Genomic DNA, 26930 nt, shown 5'->3' with positions numbered 1-26930 from the left:
TTTCATTAGCTATAAGAGAAATGCAGATCAAGACTACAATGAGATCTCATGCCTATAAGAATGGCTGCTATTAAACAAACAGAAAACTGCAAATGTTGGAGATGATGTGGAGAAATTAAGACACTTACGCACTGCTGGTGGGAAGGTATAATGGTACAGCCACTATGGAAGACAGTGTGGCAGCTCCTTAGGAAACTAAGTATCAGGTTGCCCTATTACTCAGCAATGCTACTACTTGGTATATACCAAGAAAAACCGAAAGCAGTACCACAAACAGACATTTGCACACTGATGTTCATAGAAGCATTATTCACAAACAACAAAAGTTGGAAGCAATCCAAATGCCCATCAACAGATGACTGGATTGACAAAATGTGGTATATATATATATATATATATATATATATATATATGATGGAATATTATGCAGCAGTAAGACAAAATGATGTCCTGAAGCACATGACAATTGCATAAGACTTGAGGACACAATACTTAGTGAAAAAGCCAGACACAAAAGAATAAATACCATATAATTCCACTTTTATGACCATTATATAGCTAAAATCAGAGGCTTATAATACAGAATATAGGAGACCTACAGATACACGGAAGCTAGAGATGGGTGAATGGTTAGCTAATGAGGTTGAACTTAAATGTAAGGGAATAGGTGGAAATGAAGACAGTTCACTAGTGGGTTTATAAGCAATATTACTATATTGAAGGTGAACATGATTGAAAAGAGCTGTATAGATCCATGTGCCCCACTGATTAACAATGCAAATATAAGCAAGTTTTTACATGAACTACTGCAAAGGTATGAATCTTGTACAAACAGTGTATAGGTTCAGGGTATGGGGAAAACTGCTATTGCATGCTATGGGCCATGTTTAACAGGAAAACATCAACAGTTACCCAGCAACACCAGGGGTAAATACTGGGGAGAAGGACAAAATTTAAGGAGAGGCTTACTGAATTTTCTGTAGCACATAACCTAACTCAACCTGTCTGGATAGCTCATTTAAACAATTGAAGCACAGGGAGCCCAGAATAAGAATGAGGGCCTTTAATCCTGTATAGCTTAATGTAATGCCTGGATACATTCTAGAATGTATTAAGCAGATAATCAAAAATTATTGGCAAAGTTCCTTGAGGGATAGGAGAAAAAATATGGAACTATTAAACTTTACGCTGGGGAAACCTCTGATACTGTCAAACATTAGGGACACCCAAATCAATAGGCCAAGCCTTTGATCTGGAGGCTTGCTCCTGCAAAGCTTATGTATGTAGTGGAGAAGATTAGCCTACCTATAAGTATGCCTAAGAGTTATTTCTGGAAGACTTCTTTTGTTGCTCAGATGTGGCCTCACTCTCTTCTAAGCCCAACTCTGCAAGTGAAACCATTGCCCTCCCCACTACATGGGACATGACAGCCAGGGGTGAAAGTTTCCCAGGAAGTGTGGGAGATGACTCCCAGGGATGAGCCTGGCCATGGCACTGTAGAATCAACAATGCCATCCTGACCAAAATGGGGATAAGAAGTGTAACAAATAAGGTATCAGTGGCTGAGAGAGCTCAAATAAAGTCAAGAGTCTACTCTGGACGTCAAGCTTCAGTTAGACATTGCTACCTTACACAAGCTTCAATTCGACATTGCTACCTATCGTAATTTGCAAAACCCTAACCAAAACCATTCCAACCAATCCTAAACAACACCTAGGACAATATAATAGATTCTGCAAAGTTTCCATGCACTAGGGTAACTTTCCAGAAGCACACAACCTCCAGATGGGTCCCTGGACCAGGTAAGTCCTGAATGTATAGGGGCCAGAACATCAGCTAATTCCATCTCCTTACTCCGTATAACTGACAGCCCCTTCCAACATAAAAAATTTAGAATGGGCTTAGCCCATATACCCTAAATAGTGGGATAAAAAGATCAAAGGTCGTGCAGGAGACCTGGGTTTGATTCCCGGACCATGGACCCAAAAAAAGATCAAAGGTGATGGTGGAGTTATATAGAGAAGGTCGGGTTTAACAAATGTATATGACTGCTGAATCATTATATTGGTATTTCTTTTAGTCTTTAGTATCATAGAGCAGCTAGAAGTAAAAACCTAAAATTATGAAATTGTAACCCATACCAAACTCTGAAATCTGTTCAACTGTTGCAGTGTGCTTTGAAATTTATTGCTTTTATATATGTATATTTATGTGTGTGCATTTTTCACAATAAGAAAAGTAAAAAAAAAAAAGAAAGAAATTTAATGTTGATATAAAGCTGACAGTCTATTGTTCAATTTTTTCACATGCCACAATAATTTCCTTTTGAGCTTGTCTCCTCCATTATTAGATCCAGCCCAGGATCATGTAAAGGAACAATGACCATTCCTCTCTCTCCTTTTTATAAACCATGGTATCATATATACAACATAAACTTTCCAACATCAGTACATAACCACGTGGGATTAATCACACCGTTATGTGTCACCCTTACCGTCATCCATTATCAGAACTTCCCATCATCCCAAAGAGAAACCCTACACCCATTACACCTTGATGTTCCCCTCCACCTCCTCCCCCACCCCAGCAACCTGTTCTCTACTTTCTGCCTCTGTGAATTTATACACCCAACTATTTCCTATAAGAGGAATCAAACAGTGTTTGTCCCTCTCTATCTGACTATTTCACTCAACATGGTGTCTTCAAAGCCCATCCAGAAAGCACCAAGCAACAGAACCTCACTCCTCTCTAGGGCTGAACATGCCTCTCTAGGTATACACCATATTCTGTGTATCAGTTTATCTGAGGATGGACCTTTGAGTTCCTCCTGCACTAGTCACTGTTACCATCCTACAACAATGGGTGTACAAATATCTATCCAAGTCCCTGCTCTCAGATTTTGGGGTGTATACCTAGAAGTAGGATTTCCAGATCATACGGCAGTTCCATTTTCCACAGCAACCTCGCCATTTCACATTCCCACCAATAATCTACTAAGGTTCCCATTTCTCCACATCCTCACCAGCACTTGTTACTTGCTATTTTTGTGAATATCCATTCTAATAGCTTTGATTTGTATTTCCCCATGGCCAATAATATTGAGTATCTTCTCATGTACTCACTTGCCATCTGTAAATCCTATTTGGAGAAATGTCTACTCAATATCATTTCACTAGAAAAATTACCCATTTTTTCTAGTGAACTTTTTAAGAAATCATCTCATTTCCTTCTATGCATATTTTTCTAATATTTTCTTATCATGGTGTTTAAATTTAACACCCTAAATCTATAACAATCTTGTTTGCTTTGAAACCAACTTATCTTCAGTAAACATACTATGTTCCTTTGACCCTCCATGCCCCAACCTTTATGTAGTTCTTGTCACAAATTACATTTTTACACATTGTTATAAGTCCCTAACCATTGATTTATCGTTTTTATGCATTTGCAGTTTAGATCCTTAGGAATTAAAAATTAGGTTTACAAATCAAAAATGTAATAGTACTGTTATTAATATTTCCCCATGTTATTACCTTTACTGGAGATCTGTATTTCTTCATGCCCCTTTGCTATATTGTCTTTCCTTTCACTCTGAAAAACTCCCTTTAGCATCCTTTTGTAGGGCTGCTGTAATGGTAATAAACTCCCTAAGCTTTTGTTTTGGAATATCTTAATTCCTCCCTTTTTTTTTTTTTTGCATGGGCAGGCACCGGGAAGTGAACTCAGGTCTCCGGAATGGCAGTCGAGCATTCTTTCTGCTGAGCCACCATGACCTGCCCCCTCACTCATTTTTGAAACACAGTTTTGTCAGATACAGAATTCTTGGTTGGCAGTTTTTTCCATTTGGCAATCTGTTATCCCGCTGCTTTCTTTCCTCCATGATTTCCTGAGAAATGTGTCTTATTGAGGCTTCCTTGTACATGGCACATTGTTTCTCTCTTGTGGTTTTCAGAATTTTCTCTCTCTTTTTTTTTTGCATTTGACAATTTGATTATCATATATCTCAGTGTGACGTTGTATAGATTTATCCACTGAGCATCTTGGATATGTGTATTCATGTCTTTTGCTAAACTTGGAACATTTTCAGTCATTATATCTTTGAATATTGTCTCTGCCCCTTCTCTCTTTCTTCTTTTGGGATCCCCACAATGCCGAAAGATGATGTCCCACAGGTCTTTCAAGGTCTGTTCACTTGTCTTCATTTTTTTTTTCTTTCTGCTCCTCATACTTAATAATTTCAATTGTCTTATCTTCCAGCTCACTGCTTTACTACTTCCAGCACCAATCTGCTATTGGACCTCTTTAGGGAATTTTTTTTATTTCCGTTACTGTGATCCTTAGCTATGCTTGGTTCTTGTTCATGATTTCTATCTGTTTATTGATATTCACTTGGTTTTCATCTATTGTTTTCCTGATTTCCTTTAGCTCTTTGCCCATGTTTTCCTTTAGCTCTTGATCATATTTAAGACCATTTTAAGAAATCTTTGTCTGGTATGTTCAATCTTTGGTCATTGATCGATTCTAATTCTTTATTTTGCCCCTTTGCATGAGCTATAATTTCCTTTTTTCTTTGTATGTTTTGTAACCTTTTGTTGAAGTATGGAAATGTTTATATTTTAATGTGTTGTCTCTGAAATTTAAACACTGAGTCATCTGTTCTTTAAGGCTGTATCCAGCTAGTGATATGATAGAGATTTCCTTGAATGCCAGGAGAAAGAAAGAAGGACAGGAAAGGAAAAAGAAAGATAGAGAGAGAAAAGAAAAAAACACCTTTAGTCTTTGCAGAAGTTCAGGTAATAAGTTGATAATGTCTTAACAATAAGTTTACATAATTGCTTGAGGCACAAATGTAGGGTCCTTCCCTTTTTTTTTTTTTTTTTTTTTTTTTTTTTGCACATGCATCTTGTCCTAGGCATATAGGCATAGCTCTAGGAATTCCCCCTTTTACTAGGAAAGTGTTTCCTCATGGCCCTGGGCACTGTGCTGTATATCCCACAGCCAGCAAACCTTTGCCCCAAGAAGCTGTGATTTGACTTTTCTCCTACAGTGTTCTATAGAAAAGCTCTATTAACTACCTTCTACACACAGAACAAGTTCTGGGATGGTGTGCTGGTTTGAAAGGATGTATGTCCCCTAGAAAAGCCATATTTTAATCTAAATCCCATTTCATAAAGGCAGAATAATCCCTATTCAATACTGTATGTTTGAATCTGTAATTAGATCATTTCCCTGGAGATGTAACTCAATCAAGAGTAGTTGTTAAACTGGGTTGGGGGAATATGTCTCCACCCATTTGGGTAGGTCTTGATTAGTTTTTGGAGTCCTATAAAAGAGGGAACATTTTGGAGAATGAAAGAGATTCAAAGAGCAATTCAGAGAGAGCAGAGGAAAACGACATAGCCACGAGAAGCAGAATCCACTAGCCAGCGACTTTCGAAGATGAAGAAGGGAAATGCCTCCCCGGGAGCTTCATGAAATAGGAAGCCAGGAGAAGAAGCTAGCAGATGACGCCGTGTTTGTCATGTGCCCTTCCAGGTGAGAGAGGATCCCTGACAGTGTTCACCATGTGCTTTTCCAGATGAGAGAGAAATTCTGACTGTGTTCACCATGTGCCCTTCCACTTGAGAGAGAAACCCTGAACTTCATCGGCCTTCTTGAATCAAGGTATCTTTTCCCGGATGCCTTAGATTGAACATTTCTATAGACTTGCTTTAACTGGTACATTTTCTCAGCCTTACAACTGTAAACTAACAACCTATTAAATTCCCCTTTTAAAAACCATTCCATTTCTGGTATATTGCCTTCCGGCAGCTAGCAAACTAGAACAGATGGCAAGCCTGGGACAAGTGTCCTGGTTTAATCCTTCAGGCCACCCCCAGACATATATGCTCCCAGTAGATGCATGAGAGTTACTTTGCTTCAGAACCAGGACCAGGGGCTCACATGGGAATGCAAGCCAGCTCCAGGCTAGCTGGCCTGTCTGTTACTATGAGGACATTTCATAGACTTAAATCTTGATTACATCAGCTGCATCCAGAGCTGATTACATTTGTAATCAGCCAAGGGGAATGTTTTCTGCAATGAGTGACACTTAATCTAATCACTGGAAGCCTTTTAAGGAAGGTTCAGAAGAGACAGTTTTCTTCTTACTTCAGCCAGCGAACCTTTCCTGTGGAGTTCATCCAGACCCTTCATTGTAGTCATCAGCTTGTGGCCTGCCCTACAGACATTGGACCCTTTCATACCCTCTCTTGACAGTTCGTCGCAGACCTTCATCAGAGTTACCAGCTTGCAGCCTGCCCTACAGACCTTGAACTTTATGTTCCCACAGTTATGTGAGATACTTTCATGAATTTTATACCTATGGTATTTCCTGCTGATTATGTTTCTCTAGAGAACCCTAGCTAATACACCAGGTAACAAGTATGACCCTGAGATCATAATGTTATGAGAAGGCCAAGACATGTGAACAGGGCATAGAGGGCAGGAACCCATGGAGAGAGAAGCACCGGCTATGGGAGTGAAGATGCCAACTTGGACGTGGATTCTCTGGCCCAGCTGCACCAGAGGTGGCCATGTGATCAGAAGCACTGCTGAACCTACTGAGGTCCTGACCCCAAAAATCATGGGCAAAACTAAATGATTGTTGCAAGCAACAAAGTTTTTGGGGGGTAATATGTTACATAGAAATAGATAACTGGAAGAGGCAGCCAACAGCAGGCCAGGATGCCATCCTGAAACAGGTAGGTTGGAGAATGTACACTTTCTGAATGTTGAAATCCCAAGTCCTATTCCCCAACAGAGCTCCCAGAACACCAATAAGAGACTGGGAGTTTCTCCTCTGGGGAATCTGCCCAGCAATAGAGGGAAGACCTATAGCAACTCACATGAGGCTTCTCCAGCAACCAGCATAGACAGACCATCCTATAGAGAAATTCACTTTCAGCAAGACCTCACCCACAGGCACACACCTCCCCATCACTTTATTCCCCCATTCTAAATATGAGCAGATGAACCAGTATTATTGGATTTTCGAAGAAGTTTTTAACATGAAAGAAAAAGACCAAACACTCAGAAGAAAGGGATTTCCAACTACAAGGGGAAAAGAAAAGCAAATTATCATTACTATCCTCAGAGATGCAGTAAGAGAAATTGCATTTATAAAACAAGAACAAGAAGCTATTAAAAAGCAAAAAGTGGTCAAAAGATAGAAAAGAAATTTTAGGTATTAAAAATATGATAGCATGATAGCAGAAATAAATGACTCAGCAAAAGGATTGGAAGATAAGTTGAAGAAACTTTTTAGAAAGGAGAGCAAAAGACAGAGATGAAAATTAAACAGAAAAGATGGGAGAATTGGAAGAATAGTAGAGAAAGACCAAACCTAAATAATAAAAAGTTCCAAAGAGAGAGAGCAGGGAAAATAGAGGGGAGGAAATCACCAACAAAGTGCTTCAAGGAAATTTCCCAAAACTGAAGGATATGGTTTCCAGAGAAAAAGAGTTCACTGAGACTTAGCCAAAACTGACCCACACCTAAGTTACATGATCATGAAACTTCACAACACTGGTAACATAAAGGAGATTCTGCAAACTTCTAGAAAGAAAGAGAAAGGTCACTTACAAAGGATGAGGAACCAGATGACTTGGACCTTTTCAACAGCAACACAGGAAACTAGAAGACAATGGCCTAATGCCTTCCAATTTCTGAAAAATATTTCCATACTAGACTCCTACCCAGACAAACCATCAATCGAATACATGTGTAGAGGGAAGAAGGAAGACATTTTCAGACAGATGAGGTCTCAAAAAAATTTACTTCCCACTCACCTTTTCTAAGGAACTCTTGGAGGGTGTGTTTCAGAAAACAAAGAAAAGAACCAAGAGGGAGGAAGAGATGAGATTCCAGAAACAGGCTTCAACTCAATATTATAATAAAAGGAATTTCCAGGACACCAGTGAAGGGGGCCATCAGAAGGACAGGGGACAGTCCATACTTGAACTCCAAAGTTCATCAGAAGCTTCAAGAGAGGCTTTTCCTGGATGATGAAGCAACAGAATGTCTGATGTGAATTTCATCCCAAGAGGAGATCAAGAACCAGCATCAAGTTGGGGATTGATAAATGCAAGGAAAAACCAAATAAACAATTATAGTTCTGAGCAGCACTATCCTGTAGAAACATAGTATGAATCCCAAATGTAATTTTAAATTTTCTAGTAGCCACTAGAAGATTAAACATGAAATATTTTAAATTTTCAATAACATTTAAAAAATTAAATAACATTTTAAAAGAAATAGCTGAAATTAATTTGAATGTATTTTATTTAATACAATATGTCTGGAATATTATTTCAACTTACAATTCATAGAAAATTATCAAAGATATTTTATGTTATTTTTTCCCACTAGATCTTTGAAATCCAGTGTGTATTTTGCATGTGTAACACACCTCAATTTGCACACTCAATTTTCTCAGAAACCCTTGATTTCGGCCATATTTAGTTTTCATAAAGTTTACCACTGAAAAAAATGATTCACATGACCGACTTGTTCCAAGTATACCAAAAGTTTTCTAAAAACCATCATTTTTTCAGTTTAGATAAAAAACTATTAAAATTTGAACCATATTAAAAATGAATTCCTCAGTCACACTAGCTATATCTCAAGTATCCAGAAGCCATATGTGGCCCCATAGCTACTGTGTGGGACAGCAAAGATCCAGAGAGATCAAAAGCTATTTAGAAATGGAAAATCAATCATAGGTACTCCATTACTACATAACTCAGCTCCGTATAGCATTCTCTAAATAGTGACCTAACCAAATTTCTAATATGGGCTGCGTTGGAACAATGGAGGAAGGAAAATGCTCATTGTGTCAAAGGATAGAGAGGAAAGAAAGCGAAATCCTCCCCTCCCTTCATGCAAGGTCCGGAGATAGCACTTAACACGGAAAAATCAAAAAGGAGTAACACAATCCTGTTCAATAGAAACACAGAATACAAAAGAATCCACTGATACAGCTTCAAGGACTGCCTCTGAATTAAAAGAAATGGAGGGGAAGAAGAAGGAGAGGTCTGATTTTCTTCGCAGATTTCATAGAATTGTTGACTTTTTAAACACATGCATGAAGGATTTTGATTTTTAAAGAAATCTTTAGAAATGGTCACTGGAAGGTCTGTCCACAGGTGTGTAGAATGAGAGTTTGCAATGTAATGTTTGCCAGTGTAGGATTGTCATTTTAGAAAGGGGCCCCTTCTTTTTGTCTCATGGCAGGAGCAGTGAGGTAAAGCTGGGAGGCACTCCCACGTGAAAAAGGAAAACCACAAAAGCAAAAGAGGATACCAGAGGTCGCAGACACAACCTCCTGGCCCAATGGCAAATCCCACCCTCGGTCCCCACACCCTGAGCAGGGCAAGAGAGGCTGTAAGTAGATTAGACAAGATGGCTTCCCAAGCAACCCATGGGATAGGGGACCTTGGGGAAAGCACCATTTTCAGAAGATGAATATTATACAGACCCATAAGTGTTCACAGCACCTGCCTATCCCCACCTCAAAGCTGCCGCTCCACTTGGGCTTGACAGCTGCCGTCAAGGTCCTATCCCAGCGCTAATTTCCTGCTTCTGCCCAGACTTCCGTCCCCTCTCCCTAGAATGTTTTCTCCCCACCCCCTCCTTCCAGCCAACTCCTCCCAGCCTTCAAAGCCCAGGCCAGAGCTTCCTGTGACATGATGTTTTCTCTGACCCTTCCTGTCCTCACCAACCATCTCCTTTTGAATCTCATATGGCTCACATGCTATGTTTTATAAAACCCCTCCTGGGTCTTAATGATAAGCTCTTTTGAATTGCACACTATTGTTTCACATATATTTGCCAATGTGTCTTCTAAGAAAAAGACAATACTTTACACTTCTCTATGCCTCCATCATACCTAACACAGTACTAAACCCAGAGGGTAGGGTTAAAGAATGTCTGACCTGGATGACTGATTGGTTGTTGATGATACACATGCATTTTGTAGTACCTTTAACAACAGAAACTATGGCCTTTGATAGACAATGACAGATGATTAGATGGATAGGCAGACGGGTAAATAGGCAGGTAGGTAGGTAGGTAGGTAGACGGATAGATATAGATAAATTTTATACATAGAAATTCAGGTGCAAAGTTCAGTTTTTTATTTCCTTGGTTCATGGCTCATTATCATAATTGGTCATTTCATGTTCCCGCTCTTTTTTCTCTTTATTTGAATTTCCACCCTCAATTCTCCGTTCCCATTACTTTCCTTCTTCATCCCTTTCACCCAGTGGATATTCATCTAACGCATCAGAATTGGCCATTGGAAATGTATATCTTCAGGGGTGAAGATTTTCCTGACATGGGGCATGAATCTTGGGATGAGTCTGGCCCTGGCACTGTGGAATCATCAACACTTTCCTAACAAAAAGGGGGAAAGAACTGTAATAAAATAAGGCATCAGGGGCCACGATAGATCAAATGGAATCAAGAGGCTCTTCTGGAAGGCTACTGTTATGTAAGCTTCAATTAGATAGCGTTAATTGCCACTATCAATTTATGCCGCTATTTAGCCATGATTTGCCAAACCCCAATCAACATCACTCCTGTTGACTCTTAAGAACACCTAGGGCTCAGAAGTGAGACTCTATAAAGGTTTCATGCACTAGGTTTGTCTTCCAGGAACATATAATTCCTGGAGGGTTCTTAGGTCAGATAAACCCTGAAATTCAGAGGGATCAGCCTCTCCAGGATTATCAATTAATTGCATCCTTCTACCTTTTAGTGTAGACCCTTCGCAACATGAAAAAGTCAGAACAGGCATTGCCCAAAGATCCCTATGGATTGGGAAAAGGATTAAAGGAGAAGGAGGAGGTATAACCAAGAAAATGGGATTTAACAAGCGAGTGTGGCTGCTCAATCACTATATTAATATTCCTTCTAGCCTCCAATGCTGTAGAGCAGCCGGAATGAAAAATTGGAGATGATGGAATGGTAACCCATGACAAACTCTGGGATCTGTTCTGTAACTATTTGTTGAAGTGTGCTTTGAAAATTGCTTTTTTTCTTTCTTTGCTTTGTATATATGTTATATTTTAGAATTAAACAGTATTTTTTAAGTATAAGATTGTTTGTAGGCATATGCTTTCATTAATGTCATCTATTGATCTTGTTCTGTTTCTTACCGTTTCATTCAACACACTTTCTAAAGAACTATGCTGCTCTGTGTAATCCTCATTCAGGGCTTCAGATGGCTATGTGGTTTTCCCGCACAAGTTTTCACCACATTTCCTATATGCATTCCTATATGCATTTCTTATATGCAAATGATAGGTCCCTATGTTACCTCCAAGTCCCCAGAACCTAAAATACTGCTGTGCGGGACATTCTTCCCATATTTATCTCTTCACTGACATGAAGAGTTTCTCTGGCATATATTGGGATTACTGTGCCATGGCATAAAAATATAGATATACAATCTGGCTAAGCACTTTTGAATTGATGGCTGCACCCATCTCACTTTTACCAGCTATAATTAAGAATTCACTGCTGTGTAGTTTGGAAATCACAGTCACTTACCATGTGGCAGAAACGGCTCTGGAAGCACCATTGTGCCCCTCAGAGGATAAATCTTGCCACTTATTCTCCTCATCTCCATGAGAAGCAGAGGGCATAAGGGACAGAAGGCTGTTTCTGGAGGATCCATTTACTGGGCCACATCCCTTTGATGTAGGGTCAAGAATAAGCTCTGTAAGAGAAGCTACTCAACCAGTCTCCCCATTCTGTGCTCCCAGCTCTTGGCTGCACTAGTTAGGGTACAATTTGTTCAAACAGCTCTTTTGCTTCATACCCCAAAAGGTCCTCTAACTTGGGAAAAGAAAGAAGACGGATTCTTTAAGAAACAGTGCCGGCGCCGAAACACTAAACTCCGGGTCATATGGTTCTGACTGTGACAATGACACCTACTGCCTGGGGATTTAATGTACGCCTTCGCCAGATGTGGCTGAATGAAGTAACTGTCTTTTCCTGCCTGCTTCCTTGTGTTTCATCATCCAGGTTCATCCTGGTCCCAGCAGCAGGGGCTCTCTTGTTCACCCTTTTCCTGCCCTCCATCTTGAGCTGCCTCTCTATAGCTCCTCTGAGCACTAATCTGCAGCCACCAATCCTCTGCAAGTGTGTCTTGTACCTTCCACCTGTCCACGTCTGAGCTGGAAGATCAGATATCACAGGTGCCCTTTTCCCACTTGGCCTTAGCCACCAAGTCCCAAGGGCAGAGTGGTGGGAATCACAGATTGGAAGCAGAGGCGGAAGAGGAAGATGCAGCATCTGAGTCAGAGCAGAGCACATCCTCCTTCCTGGGCCCCTCACCCACCATATGCCCCTCTGCCTCCTCTCCCCGATTCCCACCATCTGCAATCCACCTATGAATTGACAAACTCCTGCTTGGTCACATCTGGTTCAAAAGAAAGAAGCAAGGAGTTAGGAGATCTAAACTAATGGGCAGCATTTGGCATGGACAATAGAAGCAGCTGCTGTTCATAGCTCTTTTTTTAGGGTGGCCCCAAGCTGGACTCCACACTCCCCCTCCCCGACTTTCCCCTGCGGGGCATTGTTTTACACAGAGCATCTGCAACCTCACAATCTTGCAACTAAAAAAAAAAAAAAAATCCCTAAGTCTATGAACCTATTACTGAATCTCTTTCCAGGTAAAATTTCCCAGCCTGGTGACTTATTGGGACGTAGGTCCATGCAGTTCCCAGCTTCTCACTTTCTGTACCCATCACATAGAAATATAAAGATCAACCGGCCATCTGTCCAGTAAAAACGTTATTCCAGAAGGCCTGTTCCTAATTCACAGCCTCTTAGGTTTTGAAACCCTTCCCATTTCGTAACTGGGAGGTAGAAATCCAGGGAATCAGTTCTCTCCTATCATACTGCATAGGAGAGAGGTGTGACGAGGACCTTCCCAGGCACATCCTACTCGGTAGTGAGGTCTGAGCTTCTTTCCTGACCCAGGGGTTTCTCTTTCCTGGTCTTGTACCCATAGAAACCAGCGAAGAGGCTGGCGGGGGGGTGGGGGGGGCACGCTCTGCGAGCGTCACCTGACTCCACCACCGCCCTTCCAATACCCAGCCCCGATTCCAGACGCCAGAGCTGGCTCAGTTGGGCAAGGTGGCGCATAATTACCTCCCTCCTGTTTTTATCCCTTCCTTCCTGTCTCATCCTCTCCCCTCCCCAGCCCCTCAGAGGACAGACAGCCTTTCCAAGAAATAACACGCGCACACCTGGCACGGTGAGATAGGAAAGCTCACCATGGATACGGGGCTCCCATTCCCGCTCTGGCCGCGGCTCCTGGGAATAAGTAACTATCTCTAGAACGTTCCCAACTCCAGATGTGCACCGACTGGTGCCTGGAGACGCGGCTTCCCTGTCTCATTATGCCTGTTTATTCCACAAGTTTCATCAATGCATATCGAGCTTTCAGAAGGGGAGGGAAAAAATGGAAAATGGTAATCTTCCTTTTAATATGCTACCACATGCCAGCCACGAACAGCTGTGCACACACAACACGTTGGACTGGACTTAAAATAGAGCCCGAGACCATTTTTAAGCATTCATTCCCAGGGCTTACAAAACACATTTACTTGGAGGGAGGTCACCCGGTTTTCCTTCTGCATAAAAAGGTGGCTTTGAAATAGGTACAGCCATCTGGAAACAGCCTCCTCTGCCATTGATATGTAAAATGTACATATTATACCATCTTGTTCCGGACCTTGCAGCAGGAGGCTCAGACGCTCACAGGCCTGTAATTGTTTAAATACACAGCCTCCGGTTCTCCATCAAGCTTACCTTGCTCTTAAAAACCATTTGTGAACTGTGTAGGTGACTCTGGACAGGCTAGGGAGGCATTTGCCAGTGACGCATTCATCTTCATGCAGGGGGCATCGCAGGTCCAGATTTTCGAGGAAGTCATCTGAACGCCCTCCCGTGCTGCTCCAGGCTTTCGAGTGAGAAGAACTATGCAGAGTGCATGCCTGCGAGCAAACAACAAACGCGCCATTGAAACCATGTTCTCTGCTTATTACGGCCAAGCCTTTGCGCCCCCTCCCTGAAAGGGTTAGATCCCATCTTTTAATAACTGGTTTTGTCAGGCATTTAAAGAGAAGCAGCAGTGGCTCCTCTATGGCTAATTGATCTCCTCACAGCGTATGGGATGAGTCTGTAAGTTTATAAACATTTGCTCCTTTGCATCAGTTTCCCCCACCCCACCCCTCCACCCACAAGAGGCTTTTTATGTGCATCGCTTACCCAAAAGATTCTTGATCTCTGGCCCTATTTAACTTTTGTTTATTTGTTTTCTTCCCCTTTTGTTTATTAGGCTTGCTTTCACCTCTGCTTTATTTTCTTTTGACAATATGCACAGAATGCCCATGATATGTGCAATATAAATCAGCTACTTTGAAATTTAAAACTTTTTTTATTAAAAATGTTTAAATCCCAAAGCCGGACACTATCCCAAAACAAATCCCAGAGCCCTCTGGAGTAACACAAAGAGTTAAGCTGTTAAATGCCCAAATAGCAGAACTCCTCCTGCTTCAGTGAGAGAGAGAGGAAGAGAGAGAGAGAACGGGCACAAGCCAGCGCTGGGCTGGAAGGAGGGGACCATGTAGGTCAGCATGTCCTTTACATCGTGAAGAGCTTGAAAGGGGCTAATAAACCCAGCAGCCTATGGCAAAGGTCATTTATTTTATATTCCTAGTCATCACATGTAATCACATGCAATGTTTTTTGGAGGGGGAGAGAAAATACAATTCAAAGAAAATGATAAACAATAAAAAAAATATCTAGTGCCACTTCCACCCTCAAGTTAAAAGAGCAGGTGCATTTCTTTGGCCCTTTGTAGTGTGTTTCACATCCTGTTTGTATACCAACATCTTCAAAGTGCTGCACCTAACAGTCTGTAGGGGAGTGGCGGTAGGGAGGAGGCTGTACCTAGCCTAGGGTCAGTGTCCATTCTTGGGAGGCAAGAGGGGACACAACTACCCTAGCATAACCAACCCACAAGTGTAGCCACTCCCGTTTCTGCACAAGGCATCCCTCCTTCTCAGCCCCACTCCCTTAGCCAACACATCCATTTGATTTATGAGTCCGTCTTTGACTGGGAATAATTACAAAGTGGACAGCTCTCCAGCTCATTTCCTGAGCAAGACGTGGAGAACAGCTTCTCCTGAGCTGGGCACCCAGAACAGCCTGCTAGCTCCTGTCCTGCACTCGCTACATTTCACGTGGATGAGCTCATCGGGCTGCAGATGAGGTCACTGTGCAGCTTGCCCAGGAGCTGGAAGGGGTTATCATTGACCGCTCCTGTGAACACCGCCGAGGTCCCGGCGGGACCTGCTGACAGCTGGGCTCTGCTGCTGGCTGCGGGCCTGCGGGAGCCACGGCCCTCCCGGAGCCTGTCTGCGCTCTTAAAGGGGCCAAGTCTCTGCCCAAGCCCTTGTCACACTTGCCCCGACACCCCGGCACCAGCCTCAGCGCAAAACCACATAGACAGGGAGGAGCACTGCCGGGGGCTGTGACCCGCCGAACGAGGGCATCGGGGAATAAATAGCTCAGCCCGGAAAGGAGGAAGTTTCCAAGGCAGACCGACACTGTGGGCTGAGAGGCGTGGGTTGGTTACCAGCCCGGTTCCAAACCCCTCTTGTGCTCACCCGGTAAGGGCGGTTTCACCTTTTGGGTGTTTAGACACATTTCCTGACATTCTCTGAGTTAAGAACCTGATGGGAAAATAAGCATTTAAAAAGTCAATACATACATACATACGTTACAGCTTTTCTAAATTATAGAATCACTAATGCGTTTCCAGCTGCAGAGCTGTCCTGCTAGGGAATCCCAGTTTCCCACGATTCTCAAGGTCAGAGAATTATTTCCAGGGTCAAGTGAGGTTTACGAAATTCTCCATCTATCTCATGCATTTCGCGTTTCTTCCCAAGCCCCTACTTTGTTCCAAGCACTGGGAAGATGGCAGGAAAACCCCATCATTGGAACCAGAGCTCACACACTAGCAGACAATCTAACAAAACATTGCAGTGAAGAGTGGGATGTGTCATGGAAGGAAATACAGGAAGGATGAAAGCAGAGGCAGCAGAGACCCATCCCAGTCGGAAAGGCCTCCCTGAGAACCACACCTGTAAACTGAGACCAATGACAACAAAAGAGCAGTGGTAAGACGCTACCTTACCCTCAGGGAGGCTTGCTCTGAGCTGGACTCTGCAGGGCACTGAACAAGCCTTGGAACCACCCTATGTGATAAGTTTGTCATTTTCCCCATTTCACAGGTGCCCACAAAGGCTAGGAGAAGTTAAGCAACTTGCCCAAGAAAGTGGTAGAACCGTGATTTGAACCAAGGTGATAGACGCCCAGACCCTGCATTCTAAAATCTCCCCACCCCAGACACAGTCAGAGTGACACCAAAACCAGCAGACCCTCATGCCCAAGCATGGGCTCTGTGCCCTGCCAGTAACACGGGAAGCTGAGCAGGCAGTTGTACAAGAAGCCCTTGGTGGAAGAAAGCTGGGGGTGAGGGGAGCATCTAGGGAAGAGATGGAGTGGCATATATGTATGCCCAAGTGTGTGTGCCACACACACATAAGAGAGAGAGAAGAGAGAAGAATGATAAAAACTCAAGTGGATGTTATGTGGATATTGGGAAGAAAGTCGAGGAGTTTATAAAAGTAACTTGGAACTTTGCAAGTCATACTAAGGAATGTGAACTCTTTCCTAAGGGCCATGGGAAGTCATTGAAGGTTATTAGGCAGATGAATGAGATGACTGGATTTGTTTGAAATAGCCCTCTGGCTGCATGGTGGGAACTGGAGACTACTGAAGGGTTGCAATAATCCAAGTGAGAAATGTTGGCCAGGACTAAAGTAGAAGCAGTGGATCCTGTATCAATGAAATGGCATGAGGTCTACAAGGAAGTAGAATCAACAGGCCTTGGGGGTTGATTGGACATGGAGTGGTGTGTAAGTGCTGGAGGGGAGAAGGTCAGGGGAGGATGAGAGGTGTCCTGATGGAGCGTGGAGAATACTGGAGGAAGATCACGTTTGAACATGCATCTCTGACGCTCAGGAACAAGACCTGAAAATAGAGATTTAGAAGCCACCACTGGATACATGATGTCTAGGCCTGTGGTAAGAAAGTACCACAACTAGGTGGTTTAAAACAACAGAAATATATTGTCTCCCAGTTCTGGGGGCTAGAAGGCCCAAATCACGGTGTTGGCCAGGCCAGGCTCCCTGTGAAACCTGCAAGAGAGAAGCCTTCCTTGCCTCTTCCTACCTTCTGGTGGTGAAATCATTCTTCGGACTGCAGCTACAACACTTCAGTCTCTGCCTCCATCAGCACATGGCCTTCTCCCCTCCGTGTCTGTCTCTTGTCCTCTTCTTATAAGGATACAGGTCATACTGGGACACACCCTACTCCAGTATGACCACACCTTACTAACTAATTCCATCTGCAATGACTTTCCTTCTGAGTAAGGTCACTTTCTGAGTGCTTTGACTTCAAGGTATCTTTTGGGGGGGGGGGGGATGCAAAATCAACCCATAGCATGGAGCAATCAAACCTTGAGAGTCCCTGGGCATGACCAAGATGGAACTAAAACTCCATTGCGTTAACTTGGGTCTTTCAGATACTCAGGAAAAGGTACAATCTCCCTGCTGGAGTATAACAATCGGTGGACATGGACATTTTTTATTTTGTTCTCCACTTATTCCCCAGCACATGAGGAATGGGACACAGGAAATGTTTCACAACTAATGTGGAATAAAAGAACTAAAGGATAACTCTTTCTAAAATAAGATTTTCAAAGGAATAGGCACAGAGTATAAAAAGTTTTAAAACATTTCAGCCATGAAAAGGAATGGAGTCCTGATGCATATTACTACATGGATAAAACCTGAAAACATTATGCTAGATACATGAAATATCTAGAATAGGCAAATTCATAGAGACATTAAATAGACAGGGGGTTCCCAGGGTCTGGGGGTAGGGAGAAATGCGGAGTTATTGCTTCATGGGTACAATTCTATTTTGGGCAATGAAAAAGTTTGGGTGGTAGAAGGTGGTGATGTTAGCACAACAATGTATAACTAATTGATGCCACTTAATTGTACACTGAAAAATGGCTAAAAGGCATATTTTATGTTATATATATGCTACCCCACAATAAACTTCTTTTTAAATTGTAAAATGTACCAAAGAATTTAAGATTTAAATTCTCCCTGAAAAAATAAAATAAAATCCTCCTTGAGGCAGGAAATGAAGTCTCTGGGGTGCATCCACCTCCAGCCTGGGGAGACTGTGCCCAAACTTCTGCAGCATCAGTTTTCAATGTTTACGTTCTGACCTTAACTACCTTTGGGTCTTTCTTGCTCTGTGAATAGAGGTTGAACTGAAAGCTTTAAACCCATAAACAACAATGATAATATTTCTGTTATTGCATAAATATCACTCCCTGAAGCACCAAGTGGCGTTATTGAGCTCATGGAAAGTCGGTGAAGTAAACCTACTACGTCACTACACCTGTACATCGAGGAAAACATCCCAGGCATCAAGGTCAAATGCATTCTCTCTTCTTAAATTACATCAGGAGCTCTGAACTGTGCCATGGTTTAGCTTTCTTCCTATTTAAACACGAATTTCTTAAAACTTAATTCCTTCAAGTTTTGTTCGCCTTTCTGTTTTTCCTTATTAGCAGAAGACCTATGCATTCATCTTATCATTAAGAGCTTCCAGGCTCTCAATCAAATAATGTGTGAACTGTAACCTCCTATCTTATTCAAGACACTCTTTATTGGGCCTCCTGGTTTCCTGCTCTAATTTGGACCAATAGTTTTCGAAGGGTTGCTGCCCAGCTGTCAGCCTAGGGGTCCTCCTGGGATGGTGCCAGTATTTCTCGACTCTCGTTTTTCTTTTTCTTTGTGTTCTTTTTTGTTTGGGTTTTGCTATTACTATATCCCAGCCATACTGGCATTCTCTCTGACCCTTGAAAATACCAAAAATATCACTATGTGGAGCCTTTGCACTGGCTCCTCTCTCTGCTTATAATGGTCTCTTCCCCTGCCTGCCTCAGACCTTTACAAAGCTTTTCCCTTCATATTATTCAAGTCAGGTTTAGAGGTCATCTCCTCACTGAGGACCCCTGACTGGCAGTCCAACGTGAAAATAAAAGCCTCCCAGTCATTCTCTACCAAAACAACTTCTTTTATTTTCAACAGAGCATTTCTAAGTTCCTGATATTTTCTGGTTTTATTCATTTATTTATTTTTTGTCCTTCCCTACTAAAATGCCAGCCCCACTAGGACAGGATTTGGGTTTTTTTTCCTATCCTTTGCATCTCAGAACTCTAGTCTGTAGGGCACTGAGCGTCATCTAGAAGAGGCTCAATAAACTTGGCTGAAAGAACTTTCAGAAGGTCACCTTCACACGTGAACACTCACATTTCTTCAAATCCATCCTTTGACATGACTGGAAAAAAAAAAGTTAGACTCTTAGTATCTCTCCTCTGAAATCTACCTAACCTGAGAGCTATAAATTGGTGTGACAAGATGCTAAAGGACTAGGAGAGATTCTTAAAGAAGAAATAGATGGTTGTTATTAATTAGGTACCAGGTTTTGCTTAGCGGAGAAGGCATGCAAACCAAAGGGTAAATAAAAGTTGTTGGGTTTTTGCTACTAGAAATACAGAAGACTAGATAGTTTATATATTCTTCCATTGCAAAGCACTGATATGCTAGAGAAATTTCAATATTAAATGAATTTATTAGCTCTGAAAATAATAAAGGGAATTTCCAGACTCATAAAACAAAGCAGAACAAAATAAAATAAAAGAAACCATAAGTAAAAAAGTAAGAAAATTCAGGAGCCAGGCAATCAAATACCAGTACTAGGATTCTGAGCAGGGGTTGGCAAAATACACCAGGCAGGCTGACCACCTGTTTCTGTAAAACAAAGTTTTGTTGGAACACAGCCATCCCCATTCATCTATCTGGAGCCTATAGCTGCACTTTACCAGCAGAGCCAAGTAGTTGGAACAGAGACCATCTGGCCTGAAAGCCTAAAATATTTATAATCTGGCCCTTTAAGAAAACTCTAAATGGTTGTAATGAGAAATAGAGCATTTAAGTCCTTTCTAAAAGGATGAACTTGAGACTCTGGTAAAGCCTTAAACCTTCAAAGGGATTTCCTCTCCAGGGAAAGAGTGGATGTGAAAAAAATACCTGCTCACAAAATAGGCAAGAAAGGAAATTTATCTCCACCACAACTCCAGCTAGAAAATAATATAATAATAATAATAATAATAAATAAAGATGGTAGTCTCTCAGGAAGATTTGTAATTCTGGGCCCATTTTCACATGGATCTGTTTCACTAGCCACCTAATCCTGAAAACTTCAAACAGAGAAGATAAATCAAAGTAGTCTCAGTTTGATTACATCTTGTGTGCCTGGTAGAGGGAAATGCAAATCTTCTCTGGTGCAAAGCATTCATAACCTGGTCATGTAAGGATTCCCACATTTTACATTCAATTAAATGTGTTATATAAAAGAGAAAAATTTACCAAATCTTAAGGTAACCAGCCACTGTAAGTGAGAGTCAACAGAAACAATAAACATGATTTAACCCCCCCCAAATTTCAACTATTAAAATTATAAGACACAGCTTATGTTTTGGTTTGCTAATGCTGACAGAATATGATATACCAGAAATTGATTGGCTTTTAAAATGTGGATTTATTAACTTAAAATTTACAGTTCTAAAGCCATGAAAATGTCCCAATTAAGGCATTAACAATGTGATAGGCCACTGACATCTGGGACCCCTCTGTCACATGGGAAGGCACATGGTGATGTCTGCTGGCCCTTCTCTCCTGGGTTTCATTGCTACCAACTTCTAGCTTTGGTGACTTCCTCTCAGTTTCTCTGGGGCTTCTCTGAGCTCTCTGGGCTTTTTCTGTATGTTCTTTATCCTTTCATAAAAGGCTCCAGAAAAAGAATTAAGACCCCAAAATTTGAATGAGATGGGTCACATCTCAATTGAAATAACCTAACCAAAAGTTCTACCCACAATAGATCTGTACCCACATGAATGGATTAAAATAACATGGCCTTTTGGGCCATGTTATTGTACACAGTCCATGTATATATCTGCTTCAAACCACCACAGGATATAAAATACCTACATATAGTAGAAAAAAATGAAGAAGGGAAAAAAGATTATAAAAAATGGCCAAATAAGATTTATAGAAATAAAACTACATATAATCAAACACACACACACAGAGATTTACAGTAAACTATATCTATTTTATCTCTAAATCTGTCTATCTTTAACTCAATTGATCAATCAACAGATAGAAATAGTAATGGATAGGTGAAAAAGGAAAATAAACACAGATGAAAAAGGCTTAACGAATTGAAGATGGATCTGAAGAAAATATTCAGAAGGTAGCACAAAGAGATTAGAAAAAATGAAAAAGTAAGAGAAAGGGAGAATAGAATAGGAATTTCTGACATGTATCCAATCAGATTTCCAAAGGAGAGAATAAAAAAGAATGAGGGAGACTGTCTGTCTAAAGCTTTTAGCTTACTTAGTCTCCACAACTAATGAAAAACATGAATCTTCAGGAAGTATAAATTCCCTGAGGTGAGTTTTTTCAAAAAATTGCACATACTAGGCTCCTCATGCGAAACTATATAACACCAAACCCAAAGAGAAGATCTTAAAAGCAGCATGAAAGAAAAGACATTGTCTATAACAGAATGTAGTCAGACAGCAGACTTACAACAGAAACAATGAAAGCAAATGACAGTGGAATCATGTCTTCAAAGACTGAAAGAAAATTCTAAATCTAAAACTGGGTCCCCAGAAATATTAGCTTTCAAGAATAAAGAAAACTCTCAATCTAAAACTGGATCCCCAAAAATATTAGCTTTCAAGAATAATGGCAAAGGGGATGGGTAGTTCAGTGGTGGAATTCTCACTTGCCATGTGGAAGACCGGGGTTCGATTCCCAGCCCATGCACGTCCCCCAAAAACAAACAAACAAACAAACAAAGAAAAACAAACAAGCAAAAATTCAACAAATGGTGCTGCAATAATGGGATACTCACATGGAAAAAGAATGAAATGTGACTCCCACCATACAGCATGCAAAAAACAAAAAGAAGAAGAATGGCAAAATAAAAACATTTTTAGCTAAACAAAAAGTGAATCAATTATCCACTAACAGTCCCTTACCAAATGAATAACTATAGGTAACTGGAAGAAGGAAAATGATCCTAGAAGGATATTCTGGGATAGAATAAGACAAAGACATTTTGAGCAGAGTTGCTCAGGAAAGCAGAGAGAATGTTGAGAGGCTATGTGGAGCAAGAGAAGAAAGAGAGACAATGAAGCTGGTATCAGATCAAGACATGACATGGCGAGGAGCAAAAGAAATAGCTAATGGGATGTTTTATTATACATTCTGAAGTGTGGAATACATTGTGGATTCTCCTTGCTGACCTCCCACAAAATTTGCAGTAAAATATACATTTCTCCTAAATATTTCATGGAGCTGAATCTATTTTTCAAGATAAGATTAAGAGCTTGGCCCAGGCTCAAAATGTATGCAAGATTTGAACAGATCTTATATATGGGATCTTATATATGAAAATTAGCTTAGACCCACAATTTCCACTAAGGTCATGCCTCATTTTGTTGATGGAAGATTCCAAACACAATCTTAGAGGAAAAGGGAAACTAGGAAAGAAACATTTACTGAGTACTCATATGACTAGATACACTGCATAGGTTTTCCTGAATTCTCCCATTTAAGGTATATTTTGCATAAAATCTGCATAACCATTGCAAGGTTGGAAAGGGGCATGGAAAAAGGGAGGAATACTGTTTTAGTTTACTAGTTGCTAACCATGCAATTGGTTGACTTAAACAACTGGAATGTAATGGCTCTCAGTTTTGAGGCTAGGAGAAGTCCCAAATCCAGGAATCATTAAGTCACATACATTATATAATGTAATATTCATAAGACTGAGTTAAGTGGGTTATATTTCCATTTTAAATGTGGGAATTATAAGATTCAGAGGGGCTAAATGACTTTCCCAAGGTCGCACAGTGAGTAGACCTTGAGTTTTAGACTCTCTGACTAAAGCTTCTTACCAGTAATCCATATAGTTGTTAATATTCTGATTTCACACTCACTCACTGTTTCAGTTTTCTAGGCAAATTCCATGAAATGGGCTGGTTAAGCAATGGTAATTTATTTTCTCACAGCTTTGAGACTAAAAGAAAATCCAAATCAAGGCGAAGCTTTCTCCCTGAAGACCAGCATTCAGAGGCTGGCTGCCTCTGAATCGGCTTCCCTGTCACATGGCAAGGCCCATGGTGGTGTCTCCTGGTCTCTCCCTTCTCTTCCAGGTTCCATCAATGACCAGCCTCTTGCTTCCTATGGCTTTCCCTCTGTCTGTCTGAATTTTGTTCCTTATCAAATACTCCAGTAATAGGATTAAGACCCAACCTGCTTGAGGTAGGACATACCTTAGCTGAGTAACTTCATCGTAAGGTCCTACTTACCACGGATTCACACCTACAGATAAGGATTCGATTTAAGAACATATTTTTCTGGGCTGCATGCAGCTTCAAACCACCATGCTCAGGAAATCGCCACTTGTTTCCATGGCACCTACTCCAAAGCTTGGTACATCGCCGGTGACCAAAATGATTTGTTAAATGATTGAAAGATGCCAAGCTCATTAAGCTAAGGTTTTATTAGAATTTGGCTTCCCAAATTATCTGCCTTCATGGAAAGAATGCATTGGATGGAGAAACCAAGAATCCTATCTCTTTTCTTCTATATCTCACGAGGCCTCACTATCAACTAAAATAAAAAATGGATTTTAATTTATACATGGTCTTTTGTGAAGTTGGCTTAGTGTGAATTAATCCCTGCTCCACTCTTGTGTGCTTACAAAATCAAGAGTTTTAGCCTGCAATGCTGTGGGGATCAAGCCCTAGATGAGGACAAGTTTACATGATCAGTGCCTGTTAGATCTTCAGAGGCCAGCCAGACTACAATCAGTGGCCCCACAAGAGTGGAGAGTAAGAAATGAAAGAGCCAAGAGTCCAGGTCTCTTTACTAGTAAGAGCAAAGCTGAGACTCAAAAGAAGATCTTTCTGACTCTGAATCTAAAATCTAGTGCTATTTCCTTCTACCATCCCTCCTCTTTAAATCTTTATTTTTCTATAATCGCTCAAGAAATCCATATTCAGTTTAGAAAAACATTAACATACAAAGGAGAAAAAAGAAAACAGTTATACATGAGCTCTCTCCCTAGAGATGAGCTAGATAATATGATGGGTTATATTTTTTCTGATTTTTTTCTTAGGCATTTAGATATCTTTTAACCAAAAATATAGTTATATGTCTTATAATCTGCTTTACCTCTAAGAGAATGTGACTATTCTGTGACAATTTAGATACATGTAATAATTTTTAATGATGTCGTTGTGTTTTATTCTAGTGGCGATGCCATAATTTATTAAGGAAACCTTTCCCATTGGGAACTGAGCACAGTTCTGGTTTTTAGTTTACAACCCATGTGGTCAATTCTGCTCCAAGCTCCACCCTGATTCTCACGTGGTGTCTGTCACAAACACTGATATTTCGTCCCATGTTGTTGACATTTTAGCAATCACACTGTGGTGGTTTGAAGCTGCATGTACCCAGAAAAGCATGTTCTTAAAGGTATAGATTTGCCCATTCCTGTGGGTGTGACCCCATGGTAAATAGGATCTTTTGATGAGGCTACTTCACTTATGGTGTGGCCTAATTCTATCAGGGTGGGTCTTAATCCTATTGCTAGAGTCCTTTCTAAGAATGAAATTCAGACAAAGAAAGACAAAAAAAAAGTAAAACCACAGGAAGCAAAAAGCTGAAAGTGACAAAACCTGGAAAAGAAGGGAGAGACCCACAGACATCGCTACATGTCTCGCCACAAGACAAGCTAAGAACCAAGGATCACCTGCAGCCAGCCCTGGAGTGCCGCAGTCTTCAGGGAGAAAGCGTCGCCTTGATGATGATGCCTTGATGTGGATATTTTTCCCAGCCTCAAAACCGTGAGCTAATAAATTCCCACTGTTTAAGCCAACCCATTTCATGGTATTTCCTTGAGCAGCTTAAAAAACTAAAAGGACTCACAACTCTATTTTCTCTACCTCCAAGTTCGGAACGAATTCAAAGTAGACATAGTTGTTCAAACCAGCATCTTTATTATCAGTAATAAAGAAATCACTGTTTCAAGATGGCAGCAATGGGGTTTCCCAAATAGCCTCTCCTCACCCCAAACCTGTACCTGGTGACACCCCAAATGAGTTTGAGTCTGTGGCGCAGACACAGCCCAAGCCATAGCCTTGCATCTTGGGTGCTATAACCATGTGCACAGCCAGCTGCAGGAAGCACCCCTCATCCCCGGGAGCAGGACACAGTGCGGCTCCTGGTCCTTTGGGGCACAGAGATCCTTGAACAAAAAGGGCTAAGATGCCAGCGCTCTCATTTCCCAACCTCATCCACCTCAGCTAAGTGAAGACTGTGTAAGGCACAGAGTAGGGGTCCCGAGGAAGTCATGCCACATAGTGACAAGTCCCCCAAAGTCTGCCCTCTTCACACAGACCCTAGGCCCCGTCTTCTCATGCTGCTGCTTCTCTTTTATCTTGTCCTCCTCCCCCCAGTTCTGAGGTATGTACCACTATCCATTGCTTCCCCATATTTCACACTCATGCCGAAAGGCTAAGAACACGTGGCTACAGATGTGCCCTTGGCTGTAGCCACGCTGCCCACAAGCTCAGCTTGGCTCCTTCCAGATCCACTGACTCAGCCCTGGTGGGGATGGTCAGTTGTCAGAAGGCCCTTTGTTTGGCTGTGACATGAGTCATTCTGAGTCATCAGAAGGGCTGATGAACTCTGCAGGGACCTATTTCCTCTCTCCTGTGAACTGAGGCACAGAGGTCCCTGCCTCTGTTCCTTATAAGGTAGATAATGAAAGGTCTGCCCACCTTAGGAGCTTCCCCAGGGCTTTTCATCTAATACAGCCGCCTGTGCCCTCCCTTCCTCCCGCCTGGACATAAGCACACCCACCCTGAAACTGTACCCCAGCCAGCATGGCCAGCAGGCTCAGAAGGGCCTGGTACAAATCCAATTCTCCTACTGGCTGTATGACCTTGGAGAAGGCACCTCGCTTCTCTGATCCATCACGTCCTTACTGCAAAATGAAGACAGCAAGCTGCTTTCGCAGATTGCTGAAATTGCTGTGGCAAGCAAGACTCTAAGGGGCTACACCTCTGCCCCCTCCCCTGACCCTCACCCCACTGCACATGCTCATGCCTCCAAGAACCGGGGGGTCTCTCTGCCTCCAGCTATGTTACTCCTTTGCCAGGTCTGCACCTCCTTTCTCTTCTTTTCCTGGGTCCATCCTTTACATCCAGCTTCCCTAGGAAGCCTTCCTGACACCCCCTCTTGGTAAGGGGCCACTCCCCGGTGCCCCCCAGTGGCCCTGCTTGCTGCATTCAGAGCCCTTGCTTGAAGCCTTTGAAATTGTTTCCCCATCTGTCTGCACCACCTCTCCTTAAACACCTCCAAGACAGGAGATTGAGCCTTTGTCCCCTAGCTCTGAGCTCTGTGCCTGGCAGAGGGATCTGACTGCAGAGATTGGTGAGGGGGCATGGGATAGGAGAAGTGTTCAAATGGCAGTATTCCAGAGCTCTGGAATCGATGCGACTCTTCCCTCTCAGTGTGGCCAACTCTCCAAGCACAAGGCCTTACCTCTGAGAACTGAAAGCTGCCCTTTAAAGGACACAG

The 26930-nt window shown here is 41.8% G+C and overlaps 1 long non-coding RNA gene across 1 annotated transcript in view; it reads right to left on the bottom strand.

The window, feature by feature from the left end:
- LOC143688667 (uncharacterized) overlaps nt 1–17428 on the bottom strand; it is a 44204-nt gene extending 26776 nt beyond the window's left edge. The window contains exons 1-2 of the long non-coding RNA XR_013178214.1: nt 17356–17428; nt 13864–14048 (exon numbers count right to left, since the gene is read on the bottom strand). This is a non-coding gene — a long non-coding RNA (uncharacterized LOC143688667). The remainder of the gene's footprint in view (nt 1–13863; nt 14049–17355) is intronic.
- Between the last annotated feature and the right edge of the window lie 9502 nt (nt 17429–26930).

This window comes from Tamandua tetradactyla, chromosome 6 (genome assembly GCF_023851605.1).
Source record: "Tamandua tetradactyla isolate mTamTet1 chromosome 6, mTamTet1.pri, whole genome shotgun sequence".
NCBI lineage: Eukaryota > Metazoa > Chordata > Mammalia > Pilosa > Myrmecophagidae > Tamandua > Tamandua tetradactyla.
The sequence above is the reverse complement of the archived record's forward strand: the minus strand, read 5'-3'. Positions and strand labels throughout refer to the sequence as shown.